We start from the raw sequence: 26,617 nt of genomic DNA, 5'->3' as shown, positions 1-26,617 counted from the left end.
ACTTACAGGTATCAATGTCATCACAAACGCTATCGGAAACATAAATATATATTCTGCTTATAACCCACCATCAAAAACATTGCTGACCACAGATCTGGATGCTATCCTCGGCATTAAACTGCCGGTTATTATTGCTGGCGATTTTAACGCAAAACATGGAGCAGTAGGTCTATAAATAGGAATGGCCGCATCCTCTATAACTACACAAACTCAAATTGTGCAATTGTGGCTGGTCCCTCAGTGCCAACTCACCACAGTCCTACTGGCTCATCTGACGTTTTGGATATAGCTGTCCTTCAGAATGTTAACCTACAGTACTCCCTGGAATCATTGAATGAATTATCTTCAGACCACAATCCTATTCTGCTCCAAATGGGTTATAAGAGGGATTTTCCCCATTCGCCTCACACCTTCATTCCCTGGGAAAAACTATCCAAAATGCTTCCAAACTGCATTGATCCCATCCCTCATATTAATTCCAAGGAAGAAATTGATTCTGCAGTCAATAAACTTACTGATCAAATCAACACAGCCATAGCATCTATCACCTCAAATTCAGCTGCCTTCAAGCCTAAACGATTACCAGATAACATAATGAACTTAATCAGGGAAAAAAATAAAGCAAGGAAAAGATACAACAACACCAGAGCACCCCAAGACAAAAAATATCTCAACAACATGAACAGTGCAGTGAGAGATGCACTCAAAGCGCATAGAAACAAACTATGGGAAGACAATTTAGCCTCCATATCACATGGTGATCAATCCGTTTGGAAGTTCCTGAGAAACATCAAAAACAAAAACAAATCTCTTCCTCCTTTCAAATCTGACCTGAACATTGTTTACACAGATGCTGAAAAAGCCGAAGCTATAGCAAAAAATTTAGAAAAAAAGTGTAGCCCTTCGTACAAAAATCTAAATTTCAATCATATTTACAAAGTCCATCGCCACGTCAGACACGTGTTAAAACGGCCTGATACCTGTACCAGCCAACTCACACCTACTTCCCCAGCTGAAATTTACGACATCATAAAGAATTTAAAGAATAAAAAAGCTCCAGGGCCTGACGGCATCTCCAACAAAGTTATTAAACTGCTACCCAGAAAGGCCATCGTATATCTCACAACAATAATAAATGCTATGTTCAGGTTTAAGTACTTCCCCTCTGCATGCAAGTTGGCAGATGTAGTTCCTATATACAAGCCGGGCAAGGATCCTCAGCAACCTCAAAGTTATCGTCCCATAAGTCTGATTTCTAATTTGGGAAAAATAGCAGAAAAAGCTATCCTTTCCAGAATTCAACTTTCAGTAAAAAAATTAAACATCCTTCCTTCAGAACAGTTTGGTTTTCGCCAATTTCACAGTACCACCTAACAAATTCATAGACTAATAGAATTCATTATCACAAGTTATAATTGGCATCAATACACCGGAACAGTTTTTCTTGATTTAGAGAAGGCATTTGACAAGTTATGGCACTTTGGACTACTATACAAGTTGGTTTTAGCTGGCATTCCATTAGATCTAGTTCAAATTATAAAGTCATTTCTTAGTGACAGACGAATGCAAGTCAAACTAAATGATATATTATCTACCCAACGACGCATCTTGGCAGGAGTTCCTCAAGGGTCCCTTCTGGCACCGATACTTTTCACGATTTACATGGCGGACATTCAGCACAATCCAATGTCATCCATCATTGCCCTATACGCAGACGATACAGCTATACTAGCCAGATCTATTAAACCGCACCTTGTCACCAAGAAACTGCAAGAAAACCTGCAGAGATTAGAGCACTGGTTCTCGGAATTGAGACTGCAAGTAAACCCTCAGAAGAGTATTGCCATGCTCTTCACTAAAAACTCAATATTCCCCAAAGATGATATCTTCCTATTTCATACCAAGATTCCCTGGAAAGCAGAAGCCAAATATCTGGGTGTACTGCTGGACAGAAAACTAACTTTCAGTTCACATATAAAAGCCTCATGTTCAAAAGCATCAAGAGTCATTGCACAGCTTTACCCTCTTATCAATAGGAATAGCAAGCTGGATACCAAAATAAAACTGCTCCTTTATCAACTGTTGATTCGACCCATTATTACTTATGCGTCCCCAGCCTGGAGTCACACCTCAAGTACAAATATCCTCAAACTACAGAAAGTGCAAAACAAATGTCTCCGCATGATATTAAACGCACCATGGTACGTCAGAAATGTCCAACTTCACCGGGATACAAATATCCCCTGCATCTACTCTTTCCTGCAGTCTTCAGCAGTGAAGTTCTTCTCAGTGTCCTCTTCACATCCAAATGAATTAGTGCAACAAGCAGCCAATTATGATGAAACAGACTTCTCAAAATATAGGAGACCGAAGGCCATCCTACTTCCAAATGAAGATCTCTGAATCGCACCCACTCAGGCAGAGCATTTAGCTCATAAACTTTTCCTCACACAGTAATCCTTATCAGATAGCAGGGAATAAAAAAGCATTTTGCTTCGCCCTTATAGTCAGCAACGTCTTGCGTTCTTGCGGTCCAGTGCTCTAGAAGAGGGAAAAGCAGACAGAGTTAATGGACATAGCAAGATACACTTGAATTCACCACATCTTCCATAATTTAGTCAGTATTGATGATGTCCATTATTGAAAAGAAATAAGTCGTTCAAAGCTTTCTAGGATGCGAAAACTTCTGTAAGCTTTTCATTTAGAAATGAGATTCCAGTCTCATAAAGAGGTGGTAGGTCTTTCACCCCTGCAACTTAGGATTTTTTTCCGAAAATACGCAAACCATCCAAAAATGCACGCAATTCAGGGGCATGAACACTGACCTGCCAGACTTATCTACTTCGATCGAAATTCGAAACAAATGAATTATGAGAAGTTATCTCAGCCTTATTAAATTTCCATCTCCAAACAGGATGAAGATTGAAGTTGACACAACACATTCAGGTAAATATTGTTCTTTAGTTATCCTCCATGCCAAGCGAGTGCATAAGATTAAATGATCGTGCAGTGATTGGTCATTTGAATCGAGACCATTTTCTATTGCTTTGTGAACCACGTTCTGTAGACATTTATCTAAGTGTATTTCACGTCTTAATAATGGCAAGTTGGCTGCAGCCCTTCCGTTAAAATTGAAGAAATTTACTTTTCTCCATGAGATTGAGTGTGGTTGTTATACCTTTTAACACAAATTCTTGACCAGATGAGTTAAGTCAATCAGTCTTCTGAATGACCTTCGAGTCTTCTTGTATTTTAATCCTATCTGGTCATGTCTTGGGCTCTGACAACCTGTGGACTTGTGATTGCTTGCTTCTTGCCCACTACTAGGCACAGGCATTTCTTAGATGACATTTTTTATTTTAACATATAATTATTATGGCAAAAATGCTTTCGTTTCAATATAATTAATAGTTTTGTATTTCTGTATTTGGATAAATGAACTGGAAAAACTGCGGGTAATAACTTGTCCGGGATATCACTTCAATAGTGTGTACCAGTATGGCCAATGCTACGTTTAAAAAAAAAAAAAGTCAGCATTAGTGATGGGCTCAAAGCGTCAAACGTACAGATGGTTAAGATTTACAGATATTGTTACATATCATATAGTTAAGTGGTGAAGAGAGCATATTGATATCAGTGATTATTGAAAGTAAGTTTTCATGAAAGTAAAGAAACTAGAATTGCCAAAAGAGACTAAACTAGAGACAGGAGGAAAGAGGGGAAATCGTTCATCACTTCAGCAAACGAAAGCAAAATGATGTTACAAATGTTCATTACAATAACCAAAAACGAAAGAAAGATATACGAAGTAATAAGTACACTTAAAAAGATTCAAGTAAATGTTATTAAGTGAAGAATTTATATCAACAAAACCATAGTTGTTCAACAAAGAATAAGCATTTGTCATTTGGAAGGTCCACGTGGGAAAGCATTTTCCCACGTGGACCTCCCAGATCAATTATTGATTATATTTATCGTTGTTGATAATGAATAGCAAAAAAAAAAAAAAAACACTTACATCCGCAACATGACTCGAACCTACATTCTACTATTCGAAGTAAGACGCCTTATCCATTTTTTTTTATGAACAACTTTATTATCAACTTTTGCAATTATCTACATCATAATGAATTATATATACAATATATACAATTGTTATACCATTATTTCAATCGAAGTTTCATTTTATATTATATCATCATGTTATAACGTAGTTGTTACATTACTGTTCTCTTAAAATGCTTTGACTTCCTTTACTTATAAACAGGGAATCTCATAACTGGTAGTTACATACGCATTGCTTTCTATTAATTAAGGTATATTTCAGCTTTGTTAGCTTTTTTTTTCTTCTCTCTCTCAGTTGGGTTTAACACTTTTTTTTCTTTAAGGAATATACAATAAATTATATTTACATACCATATATATATAAATATATATCACACTTATTATATATTTAGCAAACTATATATTCTATAAGATAAATCATATATACATCTGTACAGCGAAATAACATTCAAATGCAATCATCTACAGAATTTCTTCTATTATATTACGAGTGGCAGTTATAATCACATACAAAGCTTTCACGTATGTTACATAAAATTCGGCATCTTGTAATTTTCCTGATAGTTTTTTTTTTTTCCAGTTAAACTTGTAACACTGAGTTCACTGTTTGCATTGAAGTAGGAGCACTCTTTTTTCCTGCGATAGGAGATCTGTTCCAAGTGACTCAGGCGCTGCTTTCTCTGATGGAGGTGGAGAGCTAGTTAGGCCACGTGAATTGCTGTATTTTTTGTTCAAACAGCTTTAGTTCGTTATTCATAAATTTATTCAGAACTTGGAATTCTTCCAATAGTTATCCTAGAGTAAAGTAAATTGCTGCAAAAAGAGTAGCGCCATCTATGACTTATGATCGAACTTGCAAAGCTTTCATAATTTAAAAATGGTGAGTGAAATTCACGATTAGATATATAGAACATAATAAACATAATTCAGTTTGCCTACTGTATAAATATTGTTGTTATTTTCTTATAACTTTATTTTTCACTTATGCTTCTTCCTAAAAAAGATTTCCAGTTTTACAAAAGTGTTACTTCTGATTAAAGTATATAAACACATACGAACGAGGCTTCGAAAGACAAACTCTCGATTTTTGTATTATAATAAATAATTTAATTATTATAATACAAACAAGTATAATTGATTGTATTAATATATAATAATTAATTTAATCAGTTATCCTTTCAGCGCAATAGTTTTAACTTAACAAACGCACAATCACTTGTACAGAGGGATTCAAATGTATTGTTGTCCTTCACTCTCAATAACAATGTTTTGCGATACGTAAGACAATATATTCATAAAATAAATATTATTGTTTGGTGTTTCACACGTGTAAAACTTGAATTACTAAGCGACAAGACTCTTCAAAGAATTACTAAGTTCGTTTCACTGCGATTCTTGGAAAATTTGAAATAAATGAAGCATTTGAAATAAGTAAATGAAGCAGATGCTAGCAACTGCTTATTACGTTATAACGCATAACGTTACTGATTCCAAGGGTGAAGCCAGGGGATTTTTATACTCCCCGCTGTCTGATAGAGATACAGTGAGGGAAGAAATTTATGAGCTGTTTGCTCGCCCTTAAAGGGAATGGAGATTATGCATGATAACTGAAAATTAATATGGCTTTTGGTCTTTTGTGTTTTGAATAGATCGATTTGGTCGTAGTTTACAGCTTGCTGAACCAGTTCATTAGAGTGTGTAGACGTTTCTAGGAAGACCTTTGCAGCTTTTACGTTCCCTGCGTTAATCTGCAGAGGGTTTGGAGTGAATTTGATTTTCTTCATCGATGAGTACAGTCAGGATGGATTGAGTTTCGTGTAGGAATCTTTTTGTTGAGGTTAAAGACGGGTTGGATTTGCTGAAATCTTGTAGCATATTTGGCAGAGAGGCGGTGATAATACATGTTAAATTTGAATGTGCTGCTGAATGATTCTGCTCCTGTGTTCTTTGAGCGGTCAAAGATAGCATATGTCCTTAACATGAGAATTTAATCTCTTGGGAGTCTCAGACTGTGGGTGATGAGCATCTATAGCTCTATACTGAATAATGAAGGGTTGTGGAGTCGGAGCTTCTGGAGATCTCATTCTAGATAAAGGGGAAAAAGTTTTGTTTGTCTCAGCACTTTGGGTGATGAGTGTGTTCTCTATAGTTGGCAGAGTGCAGCCACCACAGCTAGCACACCTAGCCGGGGTTGTTTTTGGCTTGGTGCAGGTGCTCGTGGGGTAGCTCTCACCACATTTAAGGCACCTGTACTCCGCTCTCCATAACCTCTGAGCATGACCAAACCTCTGTCACCTGTGGCATTGCCGACTCTCTTTTTCTCAGAGGTTCTGGGATAATAGACTGATTTTGACTCATAAATGCTTTTATAAGCATTATGGATCTCCACTAGGACTACTGGCATCGGGCTCCTATCAGTTCTAATCATTCTGCTGACCTTGATAGATGGCAGGTCCTGATAGCAGAGATCAGCAGTTATTTCATCTGTAATTTATATCCTCTGAAACACCTCGGAGGACTACTTTCAGATTCTTATCCGAGCCGAGGGAGAAGATGTGGTATTGCATACCACTGGAGTCTAATGCTTTTGTCAATTTTCTGTAATCCATAACAGTGGCGGGATGGATTTTAAAGTCATCGTCCATATTCTTGCTGAAGTGTATTGTATTCGAAGTTTAGTCATGGTGGACCTTAAAGATGTTCATCTTTGTTTCTCTCGGAAAACGATCGGGGGCACCTTCTCTTTGGGGGGAGGCAGAGGAATCGGAGATGGGACCGTTTTCTTCCATTCCAATGTCTTTGGGTGGCTCTGTATCTGTAGTTTTGCGCTTCTTGCGGGCGTGGTTCTCTCTGCTGAATGGGGGGGGGGGGAGCGGAGTACACCAAATCTAATTTCTCCTCCATTTGGTCAGTATCTTCACCTTCATCATTATCTCCGGACAAAGAGTATAAATAAATTGAGGACGCCGGGCCACTCAAGTTCAAACTATTTTAGAAGCCTTTTTAAAAATCTGAGCACTAGCCCTTGGTCGAGCGACTCTATGAAGATATCTGGATCACTCATGACATTGACAGCGTGATTAGTCGTAGGTGAAATCTCGCATGTCCTGTGACCTGCCAGCACAATCCTATAGACAGGGGAGGTCTACTTGCAGAAATTAGTGGGACGGAAATCAAGACGTGTGGGGGGATGATGCCGTGAACTTGCTTGGCTCAACTTGAATTACCTACTTACCTCCCTAGAAACCAAAAAGCCACCACTGGTCCTGGTGTCGGGTAGGGCCTAAGCAGTCATAGACCGCGTACACTTTTCGTGCAGAGGGGAGACAGTCTAGCGGAAAGAAGTGAACACGTCTGTCCTCTCGATCGTCTGTCATCAATCATTACGTTATAACTCGTATATTGTAATAGATAATCTCTCAGCACATAAAACATATCATGGTGGATTAATGTATTTCGAATAAAGTAGACATTTTTGAAAGAAATTAAATTATAATTAAAATATTCGAAATATTATTATAGTTTAATAAAAATATATTCCTTTTATATATCATTTTATACGATGATACTCAGTAAGAATAGAAATACTTCTAGGTAATGCTATATTCCAAGAAATTGTTGTAAACAGCTAACCTGGAAGGGTCTATTCCTTTGTTTTGGACTTAAGAACATTACATAAAGACCATTTCAGCGTATTACGAGGAAAAAAAAAACATAAAAAGTATCTTTAATTATCCAAATATGTCTTGCGTCGGAAATTAAGGGTGTATTCTTCGAAATTTATCACATCCAGAAAATATCCCAAATAACGTTCATTAATAATAATCATTAGTACACTTCTATTAATACTTCTCGCTTATATTAATAGTTAAACTCCATCATTATTGACGATGTTATTTAGTTAAAAAAAAACTTGAGAACGAAAGCGAAGAATCTTTATAAGAAATTTTCAAATGAAGGTGACAGTCGGTCTCCCGTTGACAGTAGAGTGTTTCCTCCCATTTCTGTTTTACGAGAGGAACTCCGAACTTACTAGGAGAAAATATCTTGTCATCGTCATATGAAACTATCTATCAAAAAGCTATTTTAAAAGTTTCTCGCGCCTTTCAAGGGATTCGAACCTAGAACAATTTTGCCACAGAAGCACTGCTTCAAAATAGCCAAATAAGTTCGCAGGGATAAACCTATAGAACAAGTGAGATATTTAACCTGCTTAGATATTAGTCTGAAGCTGACTATATAAATATGGAAATAGATAATAGTATAAATGATTGGTATAATGGGACAAGAGCGAATGAATTTATGTATAACCTCAGTCCAAAAAGAAACCGAACTTTTCGAAAATAGAAGAAACTAGTGGCGCCACTTGTTGAATCTATTTGTTGTCGAAAAATCTTCATTAGTTTGTTTGTATCAACTGCTTATGACATTTGTTTCATTAGAAGCCGAATTATAGTGCCAAGAGTTACAGTGTGTTTTGAAGAACGGTCGATCGTCACGATATTCATGCCGTACGCAACGAATTCTCGCTATCAATCGCTTCAAAACTTCGAGATAAAACTCACCATTGACCGTTTGGGCAGGTGGAACGAATTCTTTGTGGATAATGCTCTTGGAATCGTAGAAACAAATCGGCATTGTCTTTACTTTTGACTTCCCCAAGCGACTTTTTCGGATGTCCCTTTTCTGGTGGTCTCCACTCAGCACAATGGCGCCTTGTTTCGGGGTCATACTCAAATTACCACGTTTCGTCAACGTTTCAAGGAAAATTGAGTCCCGAGCTGTTTCAATGAGGTCCTTGCAGTGTTCAATTCGATACATTTTTTTTTTGGTCGTCGGTCAACTTGTGGGGAACAAATCGCAAATTCAATTTACGAAGGCCTAAACTCTCGGTCAAAATGTTGCGCACAGTTGATTCTGGAATCCCCAATTCATCTTCAATCAATCTCAGACGGTTTCGGGTTTTCTTTGATGAAATCACGCACTTTTTAGATGTTAACTTCGCTCAGTCCAGTTTTTGGACGGCCCGGCTTTTCGTTGTCCTCAAGCGTCTCACGACTACTTTGAAATCGCTTAAACCACTCGTAAACTTGAGTACGGGATAAACATTCATCACTATATGCTTTTTGAAGCATTTGATGCGTTTCGGTAAAACTTTTACCAAGTTTAACACAAAAGTCAATCGCAGCTCTCTGTTTGAAATTCATTTTCCGACAGTTCGTCAAAACACACTGCCACTCTTGGCACTATAACTCGGTTTTTAATGAAACAAATATCATAAACATTAACTATTTCTATTACTGTTGTTATCAATTTTAGAAGGGAAAAAAACATTTATTATTAGAACATGCACTTTTTTAGAAAAAAACTACAGAGCAATACTAAACGGGAGATGCTGATGTTTATCTGATAATATTCAAATTTTGTTAGAATGAAATATCAGTTTTTATCAGAATTTGTTGTTCATTTTTTTAAACATTCTGTGTAATTCCTGCAAATGCAACCGGTATTTCAAATTTGCCTATTATGGGATCGTTTTTAGCAAATAAGAATAAATTTTTGCTGATGTTGAAATTTTTCTTTTAAATTTTCATAGCAGCGTGTGTCACAGATGCGAAATTTTCAAAGTAGCACTACCAATATTTTTATTACAAAATATCAAAGTAAAAAAAAAAATGTTGTTAGGGCACAATAATTTTAGTCGATCGCTATTCCCTATACAACTGAATACTGGCACTCAGAAAGAAAAGAAAGTAGTGGTTGGAATAATATAGATTTGAATTTATAGATTTCATTTACATTTGAAAAATACATTTACTGCTAGTTTAGATAGGCCGTTTTGAAGTAGCTATACTTTTACACTAACAGGATTGACGGGAGAATACTCATTACTTGATTAAAAAAAAACAAAAAAAACAGAATGCCTATGACGTTTTGATTCATAAAAACCAAAAATGTGTGAGTATTTCATCCACTTCAGCCGGTTAATCAAAAGGTGTACGAACATCATCATAATATGGTAAACATGCCTTTGAGATCTTTGTTCGATATTTAAGGATTACAATCAATCGAGGAGCATAAGTTGTTTATATTTACACGGAATGGAAGAAAGTAATATAAGAAATTTTCATCACCCTGTTCAAAATTGAAACATCGATATTCTGATTATTAAGTTGAATTAAGATTTTTAAGTAAATGTTATTAAGGGAAGAATTTATATTAATAAAAGCTGAAAAGTTAAATAAAAGTAATATTTGTCAGCTGGACTTTCCAAAATTGAAGTGATGGATTCGTCAGTGATTACGTTTATTATTGTCAAAATTAATAGTAAGAAAAACACATTCCCAGAGAAAAATACTACGTCCACGGCAGGACTCGAACCTGCAATCTTCTGATTCGAAGTCAGACGCCTTATCCATTAGGCCACGCGGACTCGTTTGTTTCAAATTCAAAAGTCATTAATTCATGATTTCGAAGAAGTTGGAATTACTCCAGAAGTTATGTAATGTTATTTATAAAGTAAACTGTTCCTTGCAAAATACTAGCGCCATCTATGGTTTATAAGTCGAACTTGTACCACTTTCCTACACGTCAGGTAAAGTTGACCAATAAAATTGTTTTCAAAACCTCATTTTGTTGACTAAATAGGGTGTGGAGACCGTGAGCAATAAAGGCCAGATCTTTAAGTAACGCATAATGAAAATATAAAGCTTCTTGCCGTAATGAATTACGTTTTGTATGCAAGCATATAAGAACAAAGAAATACGTCTTTCTTATGTTTGATATAATATATCAAAAATAACAGATTAACCACTATTCCATTTTAATCTACAAGCAAATTCTTTCAATATATTGAGGAAAAGATAAATATCAAAGATATCCCATCCTCTTTTTTTCTTCCTTTTCTACACTCTGCTTCTAGCAGTAAATTGAATTTTATTTCTCTAGAAATCAAATTGAAATTATGATAAAGTACGACAATAATAAAAGAAACAAAATAATGTCTTATTATATATAATAACAAAATAATAATACTAAACTGCAATAGTTTAGTTTATCTGTGACATATTTTTCTTAATAATTATTGCGTATTGCTTTATCATATTTTATCATTATTATTACTAATATATTTCACTTTATGTTTGAAATGCATTTACATTTCTCATTAATAATGAAAATATTACTAATATACACACTTAGCTCAGACTACACAGAATCGTTGTAATCATTATTGGAATTTACGATATAAATTTCGTTTAAGTGGACATTATGAGATGATTTTCAATTTTTACTTTATTATTTGAAATAAAGTTAATATTTCGCAAATAATGAATTTAAATTCAATTCGTCATTATGATTAATCGATTTAAATTCAAATCTGATTCATTTTGTGAGTTTTTTTGTGTGTACGTGTACTTATTAATATAAATAGAAAATTTCAATCTGAGGATATGTTGGAAAAAAAATAAATTTATTTAAATATAATAACTAAATATCTTTACATAATAAAATATCATGAAATATAAATCTTACACTTATATTTAAATAATCAAATTTGCTTAAACGATTACGTGCATAAAAAAAGAGAGATTTCTTCTCAAAATATAAAACTTTCATTTTAACTGCCTTTACCAATCTCTTATTCAAAATGGTACGCTTTCCCTTATTTCCTTCTCCCAGTTAACTTACTCCTTCTTTCCTTCGTAATTAGAGTGAATATTGAATATAATTTTAGCAGCAGTCCCATAATAAACCATTACGATCAGTGGTGGCTCGTGGTTTGGAAAATTACTTAAAAATAAAATCCATTCCTTTAATTGTAATTAAAGGAATGGATTTACGATTTTTGTAAATCCATTTAAAGAAATGGAATATTTAAAGAGACGGAGTAGACACGCTAAGCACTACGAACTCTACTACTGGCGCTAACTGCATATAAACAACAGTAGAACTGCGCGACGGACAGTGCCGAATTACGATAATAGCTCGCATCTCACTGTGACGTACATATGCTTGCGCGCGTAGCAATATGACACTGTTGTAAACACAGTCTGCTAGCGTCCTTCGCCCTCCTAAATGCTACAAGATGGATTTTTATTATTTTTTATACAAAATAAGAGAATCGGATAGGATTGTTGATGGTAAAATTAAATATTACAAGCAAATATAAATAAATTGATAAATATATTTATATATCGAGAAAAAATGGGGTGCTGCAGTTCCGCAGTGCTATGCACGAGCTGCCCTTGATTACGATATCAGGAGTTGCAACGTAGCTTATGAAACTTCAGTATTCATCAAGTGCCAAAAAGAATCGACTGTTTTGGAATAACACGGACCTCAAGAAACATTTAACAAACCGCGTTCTTCTGTTTTTCGGAATTTGGAAAGCAACCATTTTCATCAGTGCTTGAGTATTGTTATATTGATTCGGTCATTAACATAGGATGAAGCCAAGTGGGGGTGCTTAAGGGTCCAAGCTGTATAACTAAGAGGAGACCTCCACATAGCCTTTAAAGGAATGCGGAGAACCGACCAGGGCTTCTGATCTAATGTCCAATCCTCACCTTCTCGTGGTGCGCCCTGTTGGGTATCTAACTGGATACTGAACGAACGAGGATGGGCTGCCAATTTGTAATTTAGCCAACCAAATTGTATTCTTATTGGCTTAAACCAATATAGAAAATGATGGTACAACATGACAAAATTTCATGCCGGCTGGGGCGTCGCCCGGTTAAACAAGGCTCCCGTTGTTTTCGCCAGGGAACCAGGTCGAACAGCGAAAAGTCAACTACTGGAACAAATTTGAAAGTACACCCCAACTCAACATCACCAGAGTTAAAGATCGGTACTATCAACATAAGAAGCCTGAATGGCAAAGAAATGGAGCTAGCTGAGGAATTAGATAAGTACCAGATCGATATAATAGGGATGACTGAAACAAAAAAGACAAAAACTGGTGAGATCTTTCTGAGCAATAAATACAAAATGTTATACTCAGAAAATGGCAATCAATGAAAAGAAGGAGTAGCCATAGTATTCAAAACAAAATATGGGGCTAATCTTCTTGAATGGCAGGCAGTCTCAAGTAGAGTGAGATTGCCTGCCATTCAAGAAGTCTCAAGTAGAGCAAATATCAGAATGGGGAATTGGACAATGAGAATTATTTGTGCCTGTGGTCCCACAGAAGGTTCTACTAAGATAGAAGTGGAGGAATTTTTTGATGCTTTAGAAAAAAAAACTGGCACAATGAAAAATGAAAAGTTGGTCCATGTTTGGGATCTAAATAGCAGAGTAGGAAATGATTGTCAGAAATACAAAAATATTTTTGAAAAATTTGGAGAAAAGAGCAAAGGCAAATACCTGTTGGATATCTGCTCAGGACATGGACTGGTTATTACTAACACCATGTTCCAACATAAAAATGTGCACAAATTCACATGGAGAGAAGAGGCAAGGAATAAAAAAAGTCTCATTGACTATGTTATTGTTGATAGTGATGTTTTTCTCATTGGTGCAGGACACCAGAGTGTACAGAGGATTTGAAATTGGAAGCGACCACTATTTAGTCTTAAGCAGGATAAAATTGAATTTCATATTGAAAAGAATAACATGTAAGAAAGTTTTAAAGTGAATAAAAGTTGAGCAGCTCTCAGATGTGAACTGTAGACTAAAATACACAAAGATTATTGAAGAAAAAATGAAAGAGTTTTAGAATAGGAACCAAACCTTGGAGATTCAGTGGCAATCCTTGAAGAAAACCCTCATTGATTCAGCCAGAAAGGCATGTGGTGAGGTTGTCTGCAAGGATAAAAAAATCAGAACTCCAAGGTGGACAAAGGAAGTTAAAGAGGCAGTGAAGGAAAAGAAGAAAACATATCAAAAGTTCCTGTCAAATAGGACAGCTTTTGCTCTTAGAGAATACAGAGACAAATGTAAGAAAGCGAAACACTGTAAAAAAATAGCTAAACAAAAGTCATGGGAGGACTTTGGCAAGAATATAGAAAATAAATATCAAGAAGGCAGCAAAATATTCTGGATCTTGTTGAAGAAGCTTAGAAATGTAGGAAAGAGTGCTATAAAAGGAGTTAGAGATGATAAAGGTGACATGAAAACAGGAGAAAAAGATATCCTTGAAGTATAGAGTAATTACTTCGAAAAATTGCTAAATGAAACAAGCAGTCATAGCACAGTGGTAAAAAACACTCAACAGGCATACAGTCAGGAATACATATCAACACTTGAAGTACAAAAAGCCATCAAAGGCTTGAAATGTGGAAAGGCAGCAGAAGTTCATGATACTCGACCAGAAATGCTGAAGTATGGTGGTATAAAAGTCTTACAGTGGCTGCACTGCATAGTTCAGAAAGCCTAGACAGAGGGACGAATTCCCGATGATTGGAGTATAGTTCTCATAGTATCCATATATAAAAAGGGAAATAAAACTGAATGTGAGAATTACAGAGGTATTTTCCTACTGAGTATTCCTGGCAACATCCATGCAAGTATACTTGAGAAACTGTTGAGAAGAATTGTGGAAGAAAAGCTTGGGGAAGAACAAGCGATTCAGGCCAAATAGAGACTCTCAGGATCAGATCTTAACTTTACGACAAATAGTTGAGAAATCATTGGAATATAACAAAGATCTGTACTTAAGTTTTGTTGATCTGGAAAAGGCATATGACAAGGTGCCAAGAGAGAAGATGTTCAAAGTGCTATAGTTATATGGTGTCAACGGGGCATTAAATCAAGCGATACTTCGACTTTATTTGAGTTGTAAATCAGCAGTTAAAATTGAAGGAAGTACAGGAAAATGGTTTAATGTTAACTCTGGTGTGAGACAAGGATGTACATTATCTATATGGATCACATTATGAAGGAAAGTGGTATTAAACATGATATCAAAATTGGAGATGTTAATGACAGCTCTTTGCTTTATGCGGACGATGTTATACTTCTAAATAAACCCGCTACAAGTTTTCAAGATTCCCTGACTAAATTGAATAACTGTTGTAATAGATATGGTATGAAGGTCAGCATTAAAAAGACAAAGACAATGAAAATTGGTAGAAATGTAGAAAATGTCAACTGTGTTGTGAACGGAGAACCTGTGGAACAAGTAAAACATTTCAGCTATTTTCAGGCACGATTTTTACTGAAGATGGTAAATTAAATAGGGAAATAGACAACAGAATCAACAAAGCTGGTATGGTAGGCAGTCAATTGAATATGGAATAAGAGAGAAATTAGTCGGAACACTAAATTAGCTGTATACAAGACAGTATTCAAACCAGTTTTAACTTATGGATCTGAGAGCTGGGTCAGAAGTAAAACACTTGACCAACGACCAGAGACCGCAGATATGAAAGTTCTGAGAAAGATTAGAGGTGTGAACAGATGGCATCAATGACAATATCATATTAAAAACGAGGATAGTAGGGAAGAACTTGACATTGTCAGCATCCAGGAATGCGCTAGCAGAGCTAATCTCATGGGGTATGGTAATTTAAACAGAATGGGAGAGGAAAGATGAGCAAAACAAGTGTTCTCTGCCATTTTGGCAGGAAAACTACCCAAAGGAAGACCAAGATATAGGTGGATTGATACGGTACAAAGTGCCTTCGACGATAGAAATATAAGATCTAATAATGATAATATTAGAGTCTTGACAAGTAATAGACTGATTTGGAGGAAACTTGTAGATAGGAAGTTAGTAATGATGTAAATTTTTCATGTAGTACTATCATATCCTGTACACCCTTGAGGGTACATGGCAGGAATTTGATGATGATGATGATGATGATGATGATGTGAAGCCAAGTGTTCCTCTTGGCTCCATCCGAATTCTCGTCACGAACTGTCGATTCTCTACTTAATAACATACCAGCAACTACGAGGTGGGGGGGATGAAAAGTTCTTATAAACACCTAGAACAAAGACTGGTTTGTGCAATAAAGAAAGATGTTTTTCTCAGAGGATTGCACATGATGCAGCAGCATTGTTACAAGTGTATAATTCTTCGTGGGAATATGTAGAACAGTGTGTAAGTTACATGATTCTACCTCAACTTCTTCACGATGATATCATAAATTTTCAGCACCCACTCGTATGAATTATTCCTGAAGCATTTCGAATGAATCTTCTCGTGTTTGATCAGGGCTTTACTAACAGTTTGATTATGGTGAAATAAATTTTCATTGATAATATCGACATATGTGTGGACTAACCATTAAAAGTTTGCTTATCCGAGAGAAAGTTATATTCAAAAGGTTTCTGTTAAGTTGCAAATTATTATCCCTACATTCTGTTTATTATCCCTAATTTCCGTTTACTGCAACGTAGTGGAAAATGTTTCAGTGTTTTATGTATATTATTCATGGAATGCGTTCTGTGGTCTTTGCCACAATTAGAACGGAAAATTACATCATGGAAAAAAATTCAAATAAATAAAAAATATCGTGTATGAGAAGCCTTGAAACCCCAATTAGAAGTGCTGCAAAGCAAAGTAAGTATTTAAATGTAATTTGATGAAAACTATAATATTATAGAAATGCGTTTTAGGAAATATCGATATCTTTAAAATTCTCTAATTTAATTGGAATATCATAATCTACCATGTTTTATTTTATATGCAAAGGCTGGAAATAGACGGTTTAGTTGCATATCTAAGTTCTAAGTACAAGAGGTTGGACCGACCGTGAGATGCAGTGATTAATACCCTTGGAGGGTAATGGATGGCAATGCTGTAGCCAATGAAATTCTAAATGAGGCTCGGCTGTTGCCGTTACCTTCTTACCATGATCATAGCTTTAATAGCTCAATAACAACTTATCCCTACACTGTCCTCTACAGATAACGGGGAAGATGAAAAGCATTCTTGCTTCGCCCCTTTAAGCCAATCCTTATAAGGACTATAAGGATATCTAAGTTCAGCGATTTGTTAGCTGCACTGTAATCCAACCCTGTTTTCTCGTAGGCTTATAAAATGGCGTCAGAATGATGGAAGTGAAATTAAGCATAACATCATCGTTTACACAGTATTTTTTGGAAAGAAACACGAAGAAGATGCAGAATACGTATGAAATTATGAAAGAGCGAGGATAGTTCATTTAATAGAATTTCACTCTTTTTTTGATAGCACCCAGCATACCAGAGGGAATTCTGTTACGCAAATTAGAACAGATCGGGATGCATATGACGCTGTTATGTGGATAAGAGGGTGGCTGATATCAGAAAGTGGTATACAGAGGAGCAGAATTCAGGCGAAATTTGATGATGATGAGCTACAAGGTTCAGTGCTGGAACCATTCCTGTTTAATTTGTACATAAATGATACAGAAAATAATTGTTTGCTGATGATGCAAAATTAGGTAGAGTAATAGTCAACCAACGCGCTGTGGAACTTACAGGACGATTTAAATAGGCTGTCAGTATGGGAAAGAGATAATGGGTGTCAGTGTGTTAAGTTATGCATTTTGGGATAAACAGATTACAAGCTGTGTATCACATTGATGGCACTGTTCTTCAGGTGATGAAGCTAGAGTTTAGGGGTGGAGAGAATCAGGTAGATAAAGTTTAGAGGACATATTACTAAGGTAGCCCATAAGATTACGTGGCTATTGAAGAACGCATTACAAGTAGAGATAAGCAAGTTGTCATTCCTCTTTGTAAGGCGTTGATACGTCCGCACCTGGATTACTGTGCTCAAGTCTGGTGTCCCCTAGCTTTCGTTTGGATGAAGAAGCGGTGGAAAAGATTCAGAGGCGAGCGACTAATATGGTGAGTGGTCTCTGGAATGATTCCTATGAGGATAGATTGAGGGAGTATGGATTGAAGAAGTTGGTTGACAGGAGAAAAAGAGGGAATAGGATAGAAACATTTAAATTGCTTAAAGTGTTTTATAGGACAGATGCAGGGGAAATGTTTCAGCACTTGGCTAGAGGGGCCAGAACAAGTTGTCATTTCTGGAATTTGAATAAAAGTGTGGTTAGTAGGGATGTGAGGACTAGATATTTGCTTGGAGAGTTGCGAATGAACAGAATGGATTGCGGAGTCGGTCGTGAGTGCTTTGTCTGTTAATGGGTTCAAGCAGAGGTATGATAGTTTGGGTCTCCGCAATGAGTCTTCGCACCCTATGGAGATTTCTGAGCTTAATGGATATGAAATAAATTATGGTTCGTGGCATTTTGAATAGAAAAGGATAAGAGTTTTAGAGATAGATGAAGTTAGAGGAGTAATCACCATACAAAGTGAAACTGAACTGGTCTAGTGATTTAAATATAATGGATGGGGGGGGGCAATACCAGGTATTTCATGGGCGAAAAAAAAGACTGTTTTGGTATCATTGATTTTGACGAAGTGGTCCTTAAGAGACTGGGAAAGATGAATGTTAACAACATTGGTTATGGATGATTATGATGCTCTTCAGAGAATACAGGATTTGCCAAATGAGGATAGAAGATGATCTAAGAAGAAAGCGTTAGGGAGAGAATTGAGACTTGGGGTAATCCCGAAATGGTATCAAAATTAACACCAAGTCGTCCAAACACAAAACTTGAGGTACTTCCAGAGAACTGGTCCTGGTGGAGGTACATCATAAGATGGTAGTTGGCTTAATAGACCTGGGTAGTCTAAATCAAACGGTCTCTGAGAATGTTAGGAGACTGTAAAAGTTTCTCTAAAACATTTCATACTATCCAAATCTTGGCACTATTGCTTGAAGATCACTTTTGGATCGAGAGAGCCCGAATTCATGTTGCTACTCACTCTTTTAATGGAGGAATAGGACGATGTCATTTAAATGCTTTATCTCATTTATGTCGGATCGGTTCAACGTACTTATCAGGCTCATTAAACTGTAAATTGATACTCTAAAGTTGGCACGGGAACTGTACAATGAATACTCCATAACACTCCTATTAGATTCGAATATTTCAGCATTACATAGAAACAAGAAGAGATAAAGTCGGAATTCAATAATTAAACCTTGAATGTTATCAAAGATTTTCTACCTGAAGATAAATGTGACAAATAATTTATGCTTCCTTTAAAAACTCCATGATAAAACTTCAGAAAATTATATGTAAAAGTACGTAACCTGAAAAATAGTTTATTAACATATTTAAGAGGTTTAGTTTCGCATTTAACTTCCCTGCATATATTTGTACCTTGAATTTAGCCGACGATTATTATTATTATTATTATTATTATTATTACTGTTTTGCAGGATGAAAAACACGTTAGTTTCTAGAGAAAAATCCTACTACTTTCGCATAACAAGGTAGTAAGATTTTCCTTTTTAGGGATTTAACAGGCAAAGATCCTGTATTTCGGCGGAACAGAAGGAGCAACACAATAAGGTGAAAAAGAATAATTATGGAACTTTGGCTGATAACACAAGACGCCACAAGAACTTATACAGTGGCAGAAGAGACCACCAGTCGCGTGATTGGGCAGTATTTAAAACATCATTTCATAGATCAAATTATCACTCGCTTGAAAATTTGGAAATCTCATCACATGCTTCTCCGGAACTATTTACTGTTTGTACTAAATATTCGTATGTGACACAAATTTATTGTTAAGGGTTGTTCCATCAGAGAAAATTCTTATTAGTATTTATTTAAACCTTGTCCATGTTAAACGTTTTATAAAATTGTTGATGCTTGCAACGTAACATAATGGAAATTCTCTTTCAGTGTTTATGCTGTGCCGTTCGTTGTTGTTAAAATTAAGAATTGAGTACTACTAGACGTTTAAAAAGTAGGGAAAAAATTATATTACTCGTCCGCAACAGGACTCGAACCTGCAATCTTCTGATTCGAAGTCAGACGCCTTATCCATTAGGCCACGCGGACTACATAACACTGCTAAAATTAAGAGAATTAGTTCATGATTTGAGTGATTGCAGAAGATGTTTAATAGTTGTGTTAAGTTTATTAAGAAAGGTAAACTGCTTCGAAAAAAATTGATAATGTTTTTATGGACGAGCAGCCATAGATCAGAAGAAATGTAATACGATAAAAAAAGGTAAAAAAGGTTAGTAACGTTTACAATCAGAACTACATTAACTAAAGTATACGACAACAACATGCTTATGAATACTTTGATTACTCAAATGGTATAAAACAAAATAAAATAGAGCAGCGGTGTTATAAGACACCACCACCACCACCATCAACCTTTGTGTTTTTTAAGTGTACGTTGAAAAACACCCTAATTTAGAGAACAAATACGAAACGTTTGAATCACTTCGGTCCTCCACTAAAGACGATTGGTCTATTCTAACGCCACTAATGAAATTAAGTATATAATCTTGTATTAAAAAAAAACATACGGAGATGTTAAAGAGTGTAGAATTGTGTGTTACTTGGTTGACCACTCGAAAAATATTTTCACGTCTTGGAGTTTCTAAGACGACTATGTTGATGGGGAAGGGGTGAAGTATAGAACATTCACATTGCATCTGGACTATTTTCAAGATGTCAACACCTGGTGGAGGCAGATTATGAGCCAGGAATAAAATTTTGTTGTTGGATGTTTGTAAATCGTAACTGGTACATTTTACTTTCACAAAATGAGTTGCTGTGTCTTCTGAGAAATATTTCTTTGTTATTGAGATCCCGTATGGATTTTCATCATCAAGTACTTCATTCCGAGTGCTTGAAATTCTTAAAATTGTAGTAGAATATGAGTGTAGAGTTTCAAATTGCGTTTGAAGAAATCCTTTCTTACTTCTTGCCATTCATAATATACAACAATAAAACCCTTTCTACGTTCTATTGCAAGCTATCGGATACAGTGTACACATATTTGTAAATTTAGGAATGCAAAAACACACGTGTTGAACGGATTATTTTATTAATTACTAATAAAATAAAATTTGACGTTCGATCCCTATATCGAGGTCATCATTGGAAGAATACAAGTGTATAAGGAACCAAGCTACATGCTCACGCCCTGTATACCGGTAAACTAAATCTACGTAGTTAATTAATCCTTTTCCCTAGTGTTGTTTTTCTATCCCTAAATTTACAAATATGAGTGCTGATCACCGTGTAACCTTAAAAGAAAGGATACAGTGTAATTGTATGCAGGTTACAGGCGTATCTGTTATTACACATTGTTATCTTAAAACAACTAAGATTCTTAAAATAATGTTCAGAAAATAATAATAAATAATTTATCTTTTGTTTCTTTAAAAATCTTAGTTTTCTAAGAATAACTTAATCCACCTTTATCTTGTTTATATGATGAATATTGATATATTTGGCTTCTCGAAAAACTAAATCATATTAAAAAAAACGTTTTTTTAATGAAATGATATCTGTCATGCAGGTTCCATTCTTTTCTTCTTTGAAGAGTATTTTAAGCAAAATTAACTTTATGCAAGGTTGAAGAGTCCTTAAAAGGACTGGTTAGATGGGCGAAACAAGAATGCTTTTCATATTCCCCGTTTTCTGAAGAGGACAGGGTAGTGATCAGGTGCTATTGAGCTATTAAGGCTCTGATCATGGCAGGAGGATAACAGCAATAACAGAGACAAATTATTGAAAAGACAAACCAATATGAATATCCTTAAGTCTAGCATTCATTGATTTTGTAAAGAAATTTCATTCAATCTCAATATTAGCTATTTTATAAGCCCTTAAAATCAGGAATTAAAAACTCTTACATTAATATGCGAAGGTGATCTGAAACGTTCTCGGCCTAACAAAGAAAAAAAGAATATAGAATTTGAAAATTATCTTTATTTTTCAACATAATCTCCCTTAAGACTAATCCATTATTTATTCCACCGCTGCTCCAGCGCCATTATCCATCCCTGTAGTGGTTCTCAGTAAGATCTGCAAAATACCCCTGCACAGCTGCAATCACCTCTCAATTCGAAGAAAATCGCGGAACAGCGAGGAAGAATTTTTAGATTTGGGAAGAGATAGAAGTCACAGGGAGCTAAATCTGGGGAATAGGGCGGATGTTGCAACAACTCATAATGGAGATCTCTTATTTTTCCAATTGATAAAACACTTTTGGGGGCAGGAAAGGTGATCTGTTTCTTCTGCAAACCAGATCTTTTCTCATGAATTTTTTTATTCTAGTCTGGTTAAATGATCGGAATAATATTCACAAGTTATTCGTTTACCCTTTTCTAGGTAATTAATAAACAAAATGCCTTTAGCATCCCCAAACACCGATGCCATGACATTTCCTGTGATTTAACCAACTTTGTCGTCTTTGGCGCTGAACAACCGACTTCTGTCCACGGCTTTCATTGCTGTTTGGATTCTGGTGTGTTATTATGAATCCAAGTCATAGTGATAAATCGACGCATAAAATCAGTTTTATTCTTGTTAAAAAGTTCCAAGCGCTGTTCAGAGATTTTCATGCGAGTGCGTTTTTGATCTGCTGTAAGCAAGTAAAGCACCCATCTTGAACAAAGCTTTTTCATTTGCAATTCTTCATGCAAAATATATCCTACACGTTCTTCTGAAAAGCCTATAGTCTCAACAATTTCACGCACTTTGATTCGCGGGTCATCTGATAACAGATCGTGCACTTGATCAATAATTTCTGGTGTTGCAACATGTTTTGGAGGTTCTTAATGGGGATCATCTTCAAGGCAGGTACGGCCAAGTTTACATTCGACAGTCCATTTCTTAATTGTCGAAAACGAAGGAGAAGAGTGCCAATAAATTTTATGAACTTAAAATGAATTTCTTTTTGCGTTAAACCTTCTTATACAAACAATTTTATAACCGCACGATACTCAATTTTATCCATTTCAAGGGATACAGACAAAACTTTTCCTTCAGATAGCTGTATAAAACAAACTACTTCATAGAATGATTTGAAATTTCACGTGAATTCTTATGACAGACGCACCAAATTAGAAAAAAAAAATAGTGCTGATAGTGTGTTGCCACCTATGGTCGAGGGCGAGAACTTGTCAGACCTCCGTCGTACATAGTCTTGTATATAAATATTCATCTGCATCTTTAAAATCGGGAATAGATATGAAATTCCCTACAAAAGGGGTGAGTTACTCAGGGAGATACAATTTCACCTAAATTATTTTCAGCAGCGATAGAAGAAATTTTAACAACATGCACTGGAAAAATACAGGAATTATGTTAAATAAGAAAGAACCTATTCACCTACTATTTGCTGATGACATTGTTCTTTTAGAAAACTCTGCAGAGGAACTTCAACAAATGATTTAAAAATGTACAAAAAAAGGATACTTTTAAAATAAATGTACAGGATGGTTTAAGAGTGAAAGAGATGATGGTACGGACTATTATAAAACATTTCAATGATTCTATAATCTTGTCTTTTCGAAATAAGTTGGATTGCGGAAGAAATCTAAAATACATAATTTGAACAAGTTTCATTGAAATCTAGCGTCATAGACGTAGAATTTATCAAACCATCTGGAATAATTCTGAAAATCGTGCCAAAAAAAAAATTAAAAAAAATTTCTTTGAAAGCTCAATTTAAATGGTTCGTACGTGTTACAAGATTCGACACAAATTAATATGATTTATATTAATCGCCCCCCCGGCCCAGAGTAAGTGTATTTCGTATGTAAATTTCTGGGTCTATAATTGATCCAAGAAAAGATAAGTGAAACAGCTGAACAAAATTTTGTTTGAACACCTGCTAATGAACTTCGATAAAATACGATAAGCAAGAGCTCGAGCATACTGAGATTGGAGATAAAACCAATACAATACGTGCGAACATTTTTCGAGTAACATGCGTAATACCTTCATAATGTATTTCATGTGAAAGATTTGTACGTAACATTCATAACGCGATTTTCTCCTGCGCTTAATGTTAAGTTCCCCTCTTTGGTTTCCTCCTAAAACTTAGTGTTAGTGGTGGTCTGATTAGCAGAACTACCAAAGGTCTGCTCACGGACGTGTCTCATCTCCAAAGAAATTTAATTTTTCAACCAATGAGTAGTTCTCATGCCAAAGGATTTGCTTTAAAGAGTTTCTCTTACTGCTCAATTGAATTAGGTTTAGCAGATTAAGTGCTTCAAAAGAATATTTACGAAAAGTTTGGGAAAGGAAAATTTCTTGCTACATCCATTTACTAGTCAGGTTCAGTTTACTTGGTAGGCCGCGTATTCAGTAGATTTTTCACTAATAAAAATCTTCAACTCGTTTATTCTGGAACACTTATTTTTATTATTTCTTATTTATTTTTAATATGTAGTATTTGAATTAGCGAATGGCAGACTGTTATGGTTGAACTCAAGTACAGCAGGTGGATCAAAATCAGACGTTCTTTAACGATTTTTGTTTCTTTTTTTTGGAAACTTTTTTTTATTTATTTAAGAAAAAGGATTTATTCAGAAAGATATACCTAATGAGTAATTTTTTAATATTTTTACAAATACGTTATCTATACTAATCCCCCAGATTCTGTTCGTATTTGGGGGATTAGTATAGTAAACGTATTTGTAAAAATATTAAAAAATTACTCATTAGGTATCTTTCTGAATATATCCTTTTTGTTTTAAAGTTTAAAACAAAACGCATTTCAAAAGAATTAAAAGTTTTAATCCTTTTAATTCTTTTGAAATGCGTTGTGACTGTATGCAATTTGAAAAAAAAAAAGAACTTTCTAACGAACACATTTTGGTTTTATTAGGAGTAATTTCGGATATGTCCGTAGCTTATGGATTTATTAATTTATAATTTATTATATTAATTTACTTTATTTCTAGTTTTTATTATTTTGTTTATCTTTCTTTTATGGCTGTAATCATTATTGGTTAGCTGGTGGTATGCATTCATTAAGTATCTACAAGAGGCTAACTTTCTTATTTTCAATTGTTTTAGAAAAATCACTTCTGTTCTTCCCAGTTAACAAGAAATTTTTTCAAGTACAAGTAGAACTAAGCTTCTAGCTCAGTCCTGCTTCACAGAGAACGGTTGCATGTACTTTCAAAACCTGTAGAGCCAAAAGAAAGTGAAGCTATGAGATAACCAGCACTCTTCTTTCTTTGTTTGTGTCTTCTGGAATTGAATATATATACAGTTTCTAGCGGAATCAATATTTTGAGCTTAGCAGTTGCCCGGCTAACTCACCCTTTGATATAGCATCACATACCGCATATATTGTGTGATGAAAAATCGTGTAGAAATCGAGTAAAACTTTTTCTTTTCATGGCTAGTAAGGAAGATGTCTTGCCCAGATGAGTAGATGGGTACGTAGATACTGAGTTAATTTAAAGGAAGGTAGATGAGAATTAGTGCGATTTTTATGTTTCCGTTTCGCAGATGCAGAAAAACAACGGGACATAGGCCTTCGATTGAAAAGATTTAGATCCTATCCCTCATGACGAAATTTAGTTTTCTATTGGCCTTTTCATTTAAACATAAGTTAGTCGACTTAACTAAGTGATTGAAAGGGTTTTCTCTTGCAAATACGATGTTTTATCAATGCAGAACAGGCAAACCAGCTAAAGAACACACGTACTTTCGCTGATTTTCCTCTTCTATTCAGTTCAGAAGAAAATGGTCTAGATCAACCATGTGGACTGCGGAGAAACATCAGTGGAATGTTCACTACAAAAAGAGTCCTTGGAATTAGCTATAGAAAAGACATCATGCAACAAAAAATTCAACAATTTTAATATAAGTATTTAATAAAATATTAAAATAATTTTGAAACATTTCAGATATTTCAAAAAAGAAGATACTTGTTAAATTCCAATACAGGTTTCAGAGAAGACTAATTGTTTCCTCTGAAATGGTTGTTTTGGCAATTTTTAAGGGGGAAAATTTTTCCAACTCCTATGAGAACAGCATAGTTCGCTTAAGTTAAAAACATATTACAATACTAGGCTGAATTCGAACCAGTTTCCTGGAAAATCACATCAATAAATCACACGGCATCTTGATTTTTCTCCAGTTGAGAACAAAATCGACATAATTTAATACATCGCAGAACTGTTAGCAATAAAATATCATATTATTTCTATATTATACGGTGTACTAGAAAATATGTTACACCACAACAGGACAAATAACTGTGAAAGATATTTATTTAATAAATATTTAAGTCAAATACGAATATCCCACCGACCAACCCGATCATCATTATGCAAGTGGAAGCCTAAGTACTTTTCATTCCTTCCATCAACCAAGCACCGCAGCTACCACGATCCCCCTCTCCACCTACGGCACGGCATTTTCAGAAACCTCCACCAACCGCTGTTACACGCTGTCGTTGTGAATTGAGTGCTGCTCAGGCTCACAGCCCGAGCAAACATCCTTGGCAAGCACTACCCTCCTACCGTCATTACCAGGAATTCTCAACCTCGACCTCCAACCTTTCCTCAACAACAAACGCTCCCAGTATTCCGAGATCGCCACGTAACAGAAGTTAATCCAGCACTTAACTTGCACCCCCAAGCGTAATCACAAAGGCGTAGCCAAGTGAATTCGCAAGGAGTGACTGACGATGCTCATATTGTCATTAGACTATTTATATGCGTTACTGTCATTATGACGTCATAGGATTTATTTAAAAGTATACA

General features: G+C 35.4%; 2 non-coding genes across 2 annotated transcripts; both read right to left on the bottom strand.

The window, feature by feature from the left end:
- Positions 1-10,425: 10,425 nt before the first annotated feature.
- On the bottom strand, positions 10,426-10,498 carry TRNAR-UCG (transfer RNA arginine (anticodon UCG)). Its single transcript has one exon. It is a non-coding gene; the product is annotated as a tRNA-Arg (tRNA).
- Positions 10,499-19,849: 9,351 nt separating this feature from the next.
- Positions 19,850-19,922, bottom strand: TRNAR-UCG (transfer RNA arginine (anticodon UCG)). The gene has a single exon. It is a non-coding gene; the product is annotated as a tRNA-Arg (tRNA).
- Positions 19,923-26,617: the final 6,695 nt, after the last annotated feature.

Source organism: Typopeltis vanoorti, chromosome 17, assembly GCF_054136105.1.
Source record: "Typopeltis vanoorti isolate ZY-2024b chromosome 17, IOZ_Tvanoo_1.0, whole genome shotgun sequence".
NCBI lineage: Eukaryota > Metazoa > Arthropoda > Arachnida > Uropygi > Thelyphonidae > Typopeltis > Typopeltis vanoorti.
Note: the sequence above shows the minus strand (reverse complement) of the source record. Positions and strands in the feature narration are given on the sequence as shown.